Consider the following 14379-nt stretch of genomic DNA (forward strand, 5'->3'; position numbering starts at 1 on the left):
TGAGTGGTCAGGGAGGAGGGTGAGTGGTGAGGGTGAGTAGTGAGGGAGGAGGGTGAGTAGTGAGGGAGGAGAATGAGTGGTGAGGGAGGAGAGTGAGTGGGTGAGGGTGAGTAGTGAGGGAGGAGGGTGAGTAGTGAGGGAGGAGAATGAGTGGTGAGGAGGAGAGTGAGTGGTGAGGGGTGAGTAGTGAGGGAGGAGGGTGAGTGGTGAGGGAGGGAGAATGAGTGGTGAGGGAGGAGAATGAGTGGTGAGGGAGGAGAATGAGTGGTAGGGAGGAGAATGAGGTGGTAGGGAGGAGAGTGGGTGAGTGAGGGGTGAGTAGTGAGGGAGGAGGGGTGAGTAGTGAGGAGGAGAATGAGTGGTGAGGAGGAGAATGAGTGGTGAGGAGGGGGGTGAGGGAGGAGGGTGAGTGGTGAGGGAGGAGAATGAGTGGTAAGGGAATGGGAACAGAGAGACCCTCACTACTTAAAGCAACAAATAGAAGAAGAAGAAGGCATGGCATGGGACGTAACAGCAGGTATACGGTACAAATGCCAACACGACCAACCGGCATCTGGATCACCATTACCAACCATCATCAGCAGCAGCATCAGCAACCTCAAGGCCAACAATAACAAAGGTACAAAACAAAAACAATAACAGAGGTACAAAGCAACAATAACAGAGGTACAGAACAACAATAACAGAGGTACAAAACAACAACAATAACAGAGGTACAAAGCAACAATAACAGAGGTACAGAATAACAATAACAGAGGTACAAAACAACAACAATAATAGAGGTACAAAACAACAATAACAGAGGTACAAAAACAACAACAATAATAGAGGTACAAAACAACAATACAGAGGTACAAAACAACAACAATAACAGAGGTACAAAACAACAATAACAGAGGTACAAAACAACAACAATAACAGAGGTACAAAACAACAACAATAACAGGTACAAAACAACAACAATAACAGGTACAAAGCAACAATAACAGAACAAAACAACAACAATAATAGAGGTACAAAACAACAATAACAGAGGTACAAAACAATAATAACAGAGGTACAAAACAACAACAATAACAGAGGTACAAAACAACAACAATAACAGAGGTACAAAACAACAATAACAGAGGTACAAAACAACAACAATAACAAAGAGGTACAAAACAACAACAATAACAAGAGGTACAAAACAACAACAATAATAGAGGTACAAAAAACAACAATAACAGAGGTACAAAACACAACAATAACAGAGGTACAAAACAACAACAATAACAGAGGTACAAAACAACAATAACAGAGGTACAAAACAACAATAACAGAGGTACAAAACAACAACAATAATAGAGGTACAAAACAACAATAACAGAGGTACAAAACAACAACAATAACAGAGGTACAAAACAACAACAATAACAGAGGTACAAAACAACAACAATAATAGAGGTACAAAACAACAATAACAGAGGTACAAAACAACAACAATAACAGAGGTACAAAACAACAACAATAACAGAGGTACAAAACAACAACAATAACAGGGTACAAACAACAACAATAACAGAGGTACAAAACAACAACAATAACAACGGTACAAAACAACAATAACAGAGGTACAAAACAACAATAACAGAGGTACAAAACAACAATAACAGAGGTACAAAACAACAACAATAACAGAGGTACAAAACAAAACAATAACAGAGGTACAAAACAACAACAATAACAGACGTACAAAACAACAATAACAGAGGTACAAAACAACAACAATAACAGGGTACCAAAACAACAACAATAACGGTACAAAACAACAATAACAGAGGTACAAAACAACAACAATAACAGAGGTACAAAACAATAACAGAATTTATAAAACAACAACAATAACAGAGGTACAAAACAACAATAACAGAGGTACAAAACAACAACAATAACAGAGGTACAAAACAACAATAACAGAGTACAAAACAACAACAATAACAGAGGTACAAAACAACAATAAGAGGTACAAAACAACAACAATAACAGAGGTACAAAACAACAATAACAAAGGTACAAAACAAACAATAATAAGAGGTACAAAACAACAACAATAACAACGGTACAAAACAACAATAACAGAGGTACAAAACAACAATAACAGAGGTACAGAACAACAATAACAGAGGTACAAAACAACAACAATAACAGAGGTACAAAACAACAACAATAACAGGTACAAAACAACAACAATAACAGAGGTACAAAACAATAACAGAGGTACAAAACAACAACAATAACAGAGGTACAAAACAACAATAACAGAGGTACAAAACAACAACAAGAGGTACAAAACAACAACAATAACAGAGGTACAGAACAACAATAACAGGTACAAAACCACAACAATAACAGGTACAAAACAACAACAATAACAGGTACAAAACAACAACAATAACAGAGGTACAAAACAACAATAACAGAGGTACAAAACAACAACAATAACAGAGGTACAGAACAACAATAACAGAGGTACAAAACAACAACAATAACAGAGGTACAAAACAACAACAATAACAGAGGTACAGAACAACAATAACAGAGGTACAAAACAACAACAATAACAGAGGTACAAATCAACAACAATAACAACGGTACAGAACAACAATAACAGAGGTACAAAACAACAACAATAACAACGGTACAAAACAACAACAATAACAGAGGTACAAAACAACAATAACAGAGGTACAGAACAACAATAACAGAGGTACAAAACAACAACAATAACAGAGGTACAAAACAACAATAACAAGAGGTACAAAACAACAACAATAACAGAGGTACAAAGCAACAATAACAACGGTACAGAACAACAATAACAGAGGTACAAAACAACAACAATAACAACGGTACAAAACAACAACAGAGGTACAAAACAACAACAATAACAGATACAAAACAACAGAGGTACAAAACATAACAACGGTACAAAACAACAATAACAGAGGTACAAAACAACAATAACAGGTACAAAACAACAACAATAACAGAGGTACAAAACAACAACAATAACAGATACAAAACAACAATAACAGAGGTACAAAACAATAACAGCGGTACAAAACAACAACAATAACAACGGTACAAATCAACAATAACAGAGGTACAAAACAACAACAATAACAGAGGTACAAAACAACAATAACAGAGGTACAAAACAACAACAATAACAGATACAAAACAACAATAACAGAGGTACAGAACAACAATAACAGCGGTACAAAACAACAATAACAACGGTACAAATCAATAACAGAGGTACAAAACAACAACAATAACAGAGGTACAGAACAACAATAACAGCGGTACAAAACACCAACAATAACGGTACAAATCAACAATAACAGAGGTACAAAACAACAACAATAAGAGGTACAGAACAACAATAACAGAGGTACAGAACAACAATAACAAGAGGTACAAAACAACAATAACAGAGGTACAAAACAACAACAATAACAACGGTACAAATCAACAATAACAGAGGTACAGAACAACAATAACAGAGGTACAAAACAACAACAATAACAGAGGTACAAAACAACAATAACAGAGGTACAAAACAACAACAATAACAGAGGTACAAAACAACAACAATAACAGAGGTACAAATCAACAACAATAACAACGGTACAGAACAACAACAATAACAGAGGTACAAAGCAAAAACAATAACAGAGGTACAAAACAACAACAATAACAGAGGTACAAATCAACAACAATAACAACGGTACAGAACAACAACAATAACAGAGGTACAAATCAACAATAACAGAGGCACAAAACAACAACAATAACAGAGGTACAAAACAACAACAATAACAGAGGTACAAAAACAACAACAATAACAACGGTACAGAACAACAACAATAACAGAGGTACAAAGCAAAACAATAACAGAGGTACAAAAAACAACAACAATAACAATGGTACAGAACAACAACAATAACAGAGGCAAAAACAACAAATACACAGTGATACAAAACAACAAATAATAACAGAGGTACAAAACAACACAACAACGGTACAGGAACAACAACACAATAGAGGTACAAAAGCAAAAACTATAACGGTGATACAAAAACAACAACAATAAATAGAAAAAACAACAACAATAACAACGGTACAGAACAACAACAATAACAGAGGTACAAAACAACAACAATAACAGAGGTAGAAAACAACAACAATAACAACGGTACAGAACAACAATAACAACGGTACAAAACAACAACAATAACAGAGGTACAAAACAACAATAACAGAGGTACAAAACAACAACAATAACAGAGGTACAAAAACAACAATAACAGAGGTACAAAACAACAACACAACAACGGTACAAAAACAACAACAATAACAACGGTACAAAACAACAACAATAACAGAGGTACAAAAACAACAATAATAGAGGTACAAAACAACAACAATAATAGCGGTACAAAAACAACAATAACAGAGGTACAAAACAACAACAATAACAGAGGTACAAAAACAACAATAACAGAGGTACAAAAAACAACAACAATAATAACGGTACAAAACAACAACAATAACAGAGGTACAAAAACAACAATAACAGAGTGTACAAACAACAACAATAACAACGGTACAAAACAACAACAATAACAGAGGTACAAAACAACAATAACAGAGGTACAAACAACAACAATAACAAACGGTACAAAACAACAACAATAACAGAGGTACAAATCAACAACAATAACAGAGGTACAAAACAACAAATAATAATAGGAGGTACAAAACAACAAACACAACAGAGGTACAAAAACAACAATAACAGAGGTACAAAAACAACAACAATAATAGAGGTAACAAAAACAACAAATAATAATAGGGTACAAACAACAACAATAAATAGAGGTACAAAACAACAACAATAATAGAGGCAGCAAACAACAACAATAACAGAGGTACAAAACAACAACAGCTAACAGAGGTACAAAACAACAACAATAATAGAGGTACAAAACAACAAATAATAATAACAGAGGTACAAAACAACAACAATAATAGAGGTAAAACAACAACAATAACAGAGGTACAAAACAACAACAATAACAGAGGTACAAAAACAACAACAATAAATAATGGTACAAAACAACAACAATAACAGAAGCACAAAAACAGCAAACAATAACAGAGGTACAAACAACAATAACAGAGGTACAAAACAACAACAATAATAGAGGTACAAAAACAACAACAATAACAGAGGTACAAAAACAACAACAATAATAATAGAGGTACAAAAACAACAACAATAATAATAGAGGTACAAAAACAAACAACATTAGCAGAGGTACAAAACAACAAATAATAACAACGGTACAAAAACAACAATAACAGAGGTACAAAACAACAACAATAACAGAGGTACAAAACAGCAAACAATAATAGAGGTACAAAAACAACAACATTAGCAGAGGTACAAACAACAACAACAACAGAGGTACAAACAACAACAAAATAACAGAGGTAACAGAACAACAATAACAGAGGTACAAAAACAACAACAATAATAGAGGTACAAAAACAACAACAATAACAGAGGTACAAAAAGAACAACAATAAGAGGTACAAAAACAAAAGAAATAACAGAGGTACAAAACAACAACAATAACAGTGTACAAAACAACAACAATAACAGAGGTACAAACAACAACAATAACAGTGGTACAAAACAACAACAATAACAGAGGTACAAAACAACAACAATAAATAGAGGTACAAAACAACAATAACAGAGGTAACAAAACAACAACAATAACAGTGGTACAAAAACAACAACAATAACAGAGGTACAAAAACAACAATAACAGCGGTACAGAACAACAACACACACACACACACACACACACACACACACACACACACAATACACCATTAACAGCAACGGTAGTGAGGGTACAGCAAGAACAAAAGCGATGCAGCAGAGCAAAATAAAAAAAAAAAAAAAGCCGCGATACACCCACAGCGGCGGCGATGCAGTACAGCAGGAACAGCAGTCGTGCAGTACAGTGAGGGCGGCTGGCTGTCAGTGTGTCGCTCACCGCCCCCGGATGTAATCAAACCTCGATGATATACGTTCAACAGGTGATTAAAGTCTTCAAGAAAATACGACCTTACCGCCACGGCCAGGTGAACCGACTGGCGAATCACGTCACACCTCCCAATCCGACCGGCAAATCGTGAGACATTTCCCCCTCCCCAGGTGATATTGACGTTTAGATCAACCAATGGCAATCATGCTGTTAATCCAAGGGAGCCAATCGCGTTCGCCGTCTCCCCCTGCATCCAGTCGTCAAAGCCAATCGAACCATCAATCGTCGAGCAGAAATTTTCTCTCATCACTGCCAATCCGCCACACCTTCCCAATCACACCATGATGGTTTGAGAATCCAAAACCAAACACAGTCACAACCAATCCAGCTCCCCCAGAGAGCCACGCCTCCTAATCAGAGAGCCAATCACGCCTGTTTAAAGACTAGCCTCCCAATCTGACTCTTTTTTCCTGTACCAAGAGGAGAATCACTCCTCTAATTGGTCTTTTATACAGTTTACTTCAGCTTTCCGGGATACACTTTGGAGGTGCAGGTGGGTGGGTGGAGGTGGGTTGGGTGGTGGGTTGGGTGGGTGAGTGAGGTGTGTGTGTGGTGGTGGTGGGTGGGGGGTGGATGGAGGTGGAGGTAGGTGGGTGGAAGTGGGTGGTGGTGATGGGCGGTGAAGGTGGGTGGAGGTTGTATTTCCACTAAACTATTTCAAATGGTCGCCCATCGGCCTTTGCACACACACACACACACACACACACACACACAACGTTTGAGAAGAGATAAGCAGCTATTTAATGACAGCGTCTGTACCTGTTGAACGAACTGAACACCTGCGCTACAACTTCTTACGTTCACCTGTCCAAAAATTAGCGACGGGTTACCTTTAATTGTCTGAAATTTGTGTTTAGAACGTACTGAAAATTGGGAAACACTTATAAATGATACAGACAAGAGCTACTTTGATTATTTTCTATGTTTACTTAAATCATAACTCACTTATACCACATTTACTTTATAACATTCACTTACAATTTTCAAGTTCGGATATCAATTAAAATGATAGCCATTTACTTACAAATGCCTCGATATCCACTTAATTAAACCACATTTACATACTTATAATCTAAGTCACTTGGTATATAAAAAAAAATAGACTCGCGATACGATAAGTTGAACGTTCCCAGTAAATCTGTATATACCTGGAGTTTACCTGAAGATAATTACAGTTCTTCTCATGAGTCCTTCCCCTCTCACACACCCCTACACACACACACATCCCTACCCACACAGACACCCCCCCACACACACACAGACCTCCCCCACACACACAGACACTGACCTCCCTCACACACACACACACACACAAAGACAGGGGGGAGAGAAAATATCAAAGGTGTTAGTAAATCTTAATTACACACACTGCTGGTTTATCTTCACTACCACGATGTCTATCAGGTATAAAACTCCTCCTCCTCCCACTCAAGTAATAAAGAAGTCGAAAGAGACACTTCAACACCCGTACCCTACACACAGATACTATCATGCCCTGGGAGTGAACGAGAGAGAGGAGAGGAACTACAGGTATTATCGTGTCATTAACCTCCTTGTGATGACGTTAACTAAATAATAATCACATAACTGACCGAAATAGTGGTATGGGTAGTTAGGTCTCTCTCTCTCCCCCCCTCTCTCTCTAAGATTATAATATGGGTGACTGCACTATTTCTTCCTCTATATCAGTGTTGTGTATCTTATCTTGGACTAAAACACACACACACACACACACACACACACACACCACACACACCACACCCTCACACTACACCACCCCCTCTACCACCACACCTCCCCACACCCCACTACACCACCACACACCTCACACTACACCACACACCCTCACACCACCACACACCCCTCACACACACCTCACACACACCACACCTCACACTACACCCCACCTCCACTACACCACCACACACCCTCACACTACACCACCCCACACACCCCTCACACACTACACGATAAACACAGGAATTAGTGACGGTGACCTTTTACACCTACACTTGTAAATAATTAACACCTTATTAGTGAGAAAAACACAATAATATATAAACAGATCTTGATGATAACGTGAAGGTGTCAAGACTACTGAAACCTAGGGGTAGGTAGGTATGTATGTATGTATGTATGTATGTATGTATGTATGTATAGATATGTATGTATGTATGTATGTATGTATGTATGTATATATGTATGTATGTATGTATGTATGTATGTATGTATGTATGTATGTATGTATGTATGTATGTATGTATGTATGTGTATGTATGTATGTATGTATGTATGTGTATGTATGTATGTATGTGTGTGTATGTAAATGTATATATGTATATGTATGTGAATGTATGTATGTATGTATGTATGTGTATGTGTATGTATGTATGTATGTATGTATGTATGTATGCAAGGTATGTATAGGTAATCATATGTGTGTGAAGGTATTAACGCATTCTATACCAATATATATAACCCATCACGAAGTAGATCCAACATAATAAAACAGACAGACACAGACAAACAGAGCACAAACAGACGAACACAGACAGACAGACACAAACAGACAGACACAGACAGACAGACACAGACAGACAGACACAAACAGACAGACACAAACAGACAGACACAAACAGACAGACACAGACAGACGGACAACGAACAGACAGACACAGACAGACAGACACAGAACAGACACAAACAGACAGACACAAACAGACAGACACAAACAGACAGACACAGACAGACAGACACAGACAGACAGACACAGACAGACAGACACAGACAGACAGACACAAACAGACGAACAAACAGACAGACACATACTTTACCAGCATAATAAACAACCTATAATGAGAAACCACCTGCCAATTTACGCATTAAATGACAACAGCCTTTGACCCCACCGTGACATCCTGCTTGTAATAAAACCAGAGACGCACTGCTCGCTACACCTCATTACAGTGGGGGTTAATACCGCAGGTCATCAATAGTTAAAAATATGCTTATTTCACCCGATGATTAAATACCCTAATGGTAATATAACTCAATATAAACTAACCTGACCTAATCTAACCTAAACTAACCCAACTCAACTTAACCAACTCCCAAATAGTGGTAAGGGATAGGCTAATCTTCAGGTGATATTTATTATTACATTGGTGATATTTATTGTTTACATTAGTGATATTTATTGTTTACATTGGTGATATTTGTTGTTTACATTGGATTTAAGTCATCAGCCATCTTTAAATATTTACTCACCTTCTTCGATCAACAAACCAATACGTCATTGCGATATGTAACACCCATCATCCCCTTTCCTCCCCTCAGCCCCATCATCCCCTCCCCCCCCCACACCACCCATCATCCCCTCCCAGCCCCCATCATCCCCTTCCCCCCCTCCCAGCCCCCATCATCCCTCTCAACCAGCCCCTTCATCCCCCAAATCGACGCCAGGTAAGTGTTCTCGGCCAATAACCCGCTACCACAAGCTCAGCAGGTGTGGTTCTTCACTACTCAAACCCCACTCGACGCCTTAACCCCACAGGACGCGTTAACCCCACTCGACGCCTTAACCCCACTCGACGCCTTAACCCCATTCGACGCCTTAACCCCACTCGACGCCTTAACCCCACTCGACGCCTTAACCCCACTCGACGCTTAACCCCACCCGACGCCTTAACCCCACCCGACGCCTTAACCCCACTCGACGCCTTTAACCCCCACCCGACGCAAACCCCACTCATGACGCCACAAGTTGAATGATGACGCTCACATTACGCCTATAAGTTGTAAATAGCGCCACTATATTAAATACAACGCCATAATATCGTGTTGTGGCGCTACTGGAGGTGTGTGAGGAGAGGTGTGAGTGTGTGTGTGTGAGGAGGTGGAGGAGTGAGGAGTGGAGTGAGTGAATGTGTGTGGAGAGAGAGAGAGAGAGAGAGAGAAGAGGGGAGGAGAGAGAGAGAGAGAGAGAAGTGTGTGTGTGTGTGTGTGTGTGTGTGTGTGTGTGTGTGTGTGTGTCGGGGAGCACGCCAAGCAAGAGTACTGTTGCTCCCTTCTCCAATATAAATAGCTGACTACACTACACCCTTTACCCTTCACACTACACAACACTACACTACAACACACTACAGTACACACTACACCCTTTACCCCACACACACAACACCACACTACACTACACACTACAGTACACACTACACCCTTTACCCTTCACACACACACACACACTACACACACACTACACCCTTACCCTTCACCACACACACACACACACACACACACACACAACACACCAACACACACACACACCACACACACACAAAACACACACACACAATACACCAGACACACACACCTTACCCTCACAACACTACACACAACACACCCACCCACACACACACACACAACACTACACTACACACTAGACACTACACCCTTTACCCTTCACACTACACAACACCACACTACACCACACACTACAGTACACACTACACCCTTACCCTTCACACTACACAACACTCACACTACACTACACACTACACCCTTTACCCTTCACCACACAACACACACACACACCCTTACCTCACACCACACACACACACACACAAACAACAACACACAACTACCTTCACAACACAACACAACACACACCTTCACCACACAACAACACCACACACACACACACACACACACACACACACACACACACACAACCATCCTCATGTCCTCCATCTCTTTATCCACCAGCTAACACTAGTGGGGGTGAGGGGGAGGAAGGGGGGGGAGATGAAGGGAGGGAGGGAGGGGGGAGCAGACCCAAGTAGCCATTTAACTGGGTCCCACCATACCAGGAGAAGGGGGAGGGGAGGGGAATGGAGAGGAAAGGTGGAAGGGGGGAGAGGTGGAGAGGGAGGGACGAAGGAAGGGGGAGGTGGCACTACACCACCCAACTTGGGATCCACTGCCAGGAGGGGGAGGGGAGAGGGAAGGAGGGGAGAGAGGGAGACAAGACTTATCCACTCCACTCCGGACCTACTACAATGAGGTGGGGAGGGGGGAGTTGGGGAGGGGGGAGGTTGAAAGAGGGAAAAGGTGTGGGTTAAGACGGGGGTAAGGGTTAAGGTGTGTTAAGACGGGGGTAAGGGTTGCTGTGGGTTAAGACAGGGTAATGTTGCTGTAGGTTAAGACGGGGTAGAGGGGTTAGGTGTGGGTTAAGACGGGGGTAAGGGGTTAAGGTGTGGGTTAGACGAGGTAAGGGGGTTAAGGTGTAGGTTAAGACGGGGGTAAGGGGTTAAGGTGTGGGTTAAGACGGGGGTAATAGTGGTTAAGACGGGGTAGAGGGGTTAAGGAGGGAAGTCGGGAGGGAAGGAGAAAAGAAGGGGTGAAGGTTATCATTTACTCCAACTTCGAACTCACTACGGGAGGAGGTGGAAGGGGAAGGAAGGAGGAGGGAGGAAGAGGAAACAGGGGAGGGAGGAGGGCGGAGGAAGGAGTGGGAAGGGGAAGGAAGGAGGAGCGGAAAGGAAGAGGTAGGGAGAGGGAAGGGGAAGAAGCACTACTCATCCATCCAACTTGGGACTCATTGTTTAGCGGTGGTGGAGAGGGTGAGGAGGAGGAGAGGGGAGAAGAGGTGAGGGAGGAGGAGAGGTGAGGGGAGGGAGGAGGTGGGGAGGGAGGAGAGGGGAGGGGGAGAGAGGGGAGGGGGGGGAGGGAGAGGGGGAGGGGGAGGGAGAGGGGGAGGGAGAGGGGTGAGGGGGAGGGAGGTGGGAGGGGGGAGGGAGAGGGAGGGGAGGAGGGAGGTGGGAGGGGGGGGAGGAGAGGTGGGAGGGGAGGGGAGGAGAGGGGAGGGGAGGGGAGAGGTGGGGAGGGGGAGGGGAGAGGGTGGGAGGGGGAGGGGGGGGAGGGAGGGAGAGGTGGGAGGGGGGGAGGAGAGTAGGGGAGGAGAGGAGGGGGGAGGGAGAGGTGGAGGGGGAGGAGAGGTGAGGGGAGGGAGAGGTGGAGGGGAGGAGAGGTGGGAGGGAGGAGGAGAGGTGGAGGGGGGGAGGAGAGGTGAGGGGAGAGGAGATGGGGGGTGTGGGCAATATCACCCCTGCTACGAGGTTCTTCACCCTGCCACGGACACACTTGTAAATTCCTCTCCTGGGGACCTTCAGGTAAGTGATTCGCTGCTAAGATGGTCCTCCCCCCCCCCCCCACACTAATGAACCCTGCCACTGTTACCCCTGACTCCCCTGCCTCCACCCTACATATATCCAAGAGGCCAAACGCACCTATCCCTCACCCCTACCCATATCTATCCACACACACACACACACACACACAACAGGACATAACCTCTACCTCTGTTGTGCCGTTAGTGTGAGGCTTTTTCCCTGTTGACGTCTGTTACACCCTTGTGCCGCCGTATTAAACTACCTCACAAGGTCACCAATCACCATGGCACCTACACCAGGCGTCACGTCCCTCATATGTATCCATCCATCCGCCTCCAAACGGATTTAATGTTACGCGAACGCAATCTCAAGAGGAGTCCGTCTCGGATTATGCCTCCGGGTCATCATCTGTCAGTCGATAATTATTAAACCGAATTAAAATCTGCATACGTAATCGATACTCACACGTGTCCCTCCATCTCTATACGTGCTGTAGTTTAGATGACTGTATCACGTATTTTATCACTACTGTATCCAAGGTTTGTGTATACGGTGAGTTCTGTACCCAAGGTTTGCGTAACTGTCTGCTGTAGTTCTCAGTATACTGTATCCAAGATTCATGTGTGCCCTTCACATTCCTGTAACCATTGTCCCTGTACCCCCAAGATCAGTGTTACCGATAATCCTGTATCTATACCGCTGTTCACGTACCCTCCTCACCCCCACCACCTATGCTGTACCCCGAGGTCACTGTACCTATGCTGTACCCCGAGGTCACTATACCTGTATACCCACGTGGTGAATTAATATCTTCTCGTCATTTAACTATTTACTAAAATGATCCTCTCCTCAAACAAGCTCCCCCCCTCCCCCATCTCTCTTGCACCTGCCTCCCTCCTTCTTCCCCCTCCACGACACCCCCCTTCCCTCTCTCCTCTCCCTGACACCCTCCCCCGCCCTCCCTCCCCCTGACACCCTTCCTCTCTCCCTCCCCGCCCTCCCTCCCCATCCTCATTACACGTCCACCTGTCATCCAGCTTCTCCTTCTCTCCACCATCCACCCTTACCCGCCCTCTTTAGCAAGCACTCCTCATTTACTCCCTCTCCTCCTCCGACTCCTTTTGAATGCATTCCTCTCTCTCCTCCTCCTCCCTCTCTTCTTCCTCCTCCTCCTCCGCCCTCTTTTACATGGACCCCTCTCTCCTCCTCTTCCCTCTCTTCTCCTCCTTCTTCTTCCTCCTCCTCCCCAGGGTGTTTAATCAGGGTGCCATCGCCTGCGTGGCCTCTCATTATACGTCTCTTCATCCAGGGGTGATTCTGGGGACACTAGCCTCCACCCCCCCTCCCTCCACACACACACACACACACACACACACACACACACACACACACACAACCCACCCTCCACACACACACAACATAACCCCCCCCTTTCTTTTCTTTTCCTTGTGTGTATGTATATTCGAGTGTGTGTGTGTGTGTGTGAGGGCGTCGTAGTGTGTGTGGGCGTCGTAGTATCGTCTCAGCGGGGCTCCACCCATGTAGTCCGTCAGCAGGGGTCGAGGTACACCCCCAGACACCGCCATAAAGGAGGGTATTAATCAGATACTGACCCACAGATTTAGTGCAACACCCTCGTACTTCTCAACCTACCATGAGTCCTCTCTCTCTCTCTCTCTCTCTCTCCACCTACGTACAGTACTTCACATATAAATTTAATAATAAATAATAAATAAAAAAAAATAATAATAATAATAATAGTAGTAGTAGTAGTAATAGTAGTGACACTCTAGTACACAAAAACGTTTATTCTCACCTGTAGATCAACACATGACCCTAACACCTGCAATTAACACCTGCGATGTTGTTCTTTGGGTATTTCACTAACGACAATAACAAGAGTAACAGTAAAACCTCATAACTTATCAACATTTCTCTATGGTTGTAACATCCCGGTTGGTTACGTTAGGTTACGTTAGGTTACGTTAGGTTACGTTAGGTTACGTTAGGTTAGGCTGAACAATTAACATCATCCCGCCCCCTCC

At 42.8% G+C, this 14379-nt stretch overlaps 1 protein-coding gene across 11 annotated transcripts in view; it reads right to left on the reverse strand.

Moving 5' to 3' along the window:
• Positions 1-14379, reverse strand: part of LOC121857233 — a 257437-nt gene that overhangs the window by 220395 nt on the left and 22663 nt on the right. The gene's annotated exons all lie outside the window — the stretch shown is intronic.

This window comes from Homarus americanus, unplaced genomic scaffold (genome assembly GCF_018991925.1).
Source record: "Homarus americanus isolate GMGI-L3 unplaced genomic scaffold, GMGI_Hamer_2.0 scaffold20465, whole genome shotgun sequence".
In the NCBI taxonomy this organism is placed as follows: Eukaryota; Metazoa; Arthropoda; class Malacostraca; order Decapoda; family Nephropidae; genus Homarus; species Homarus americanus.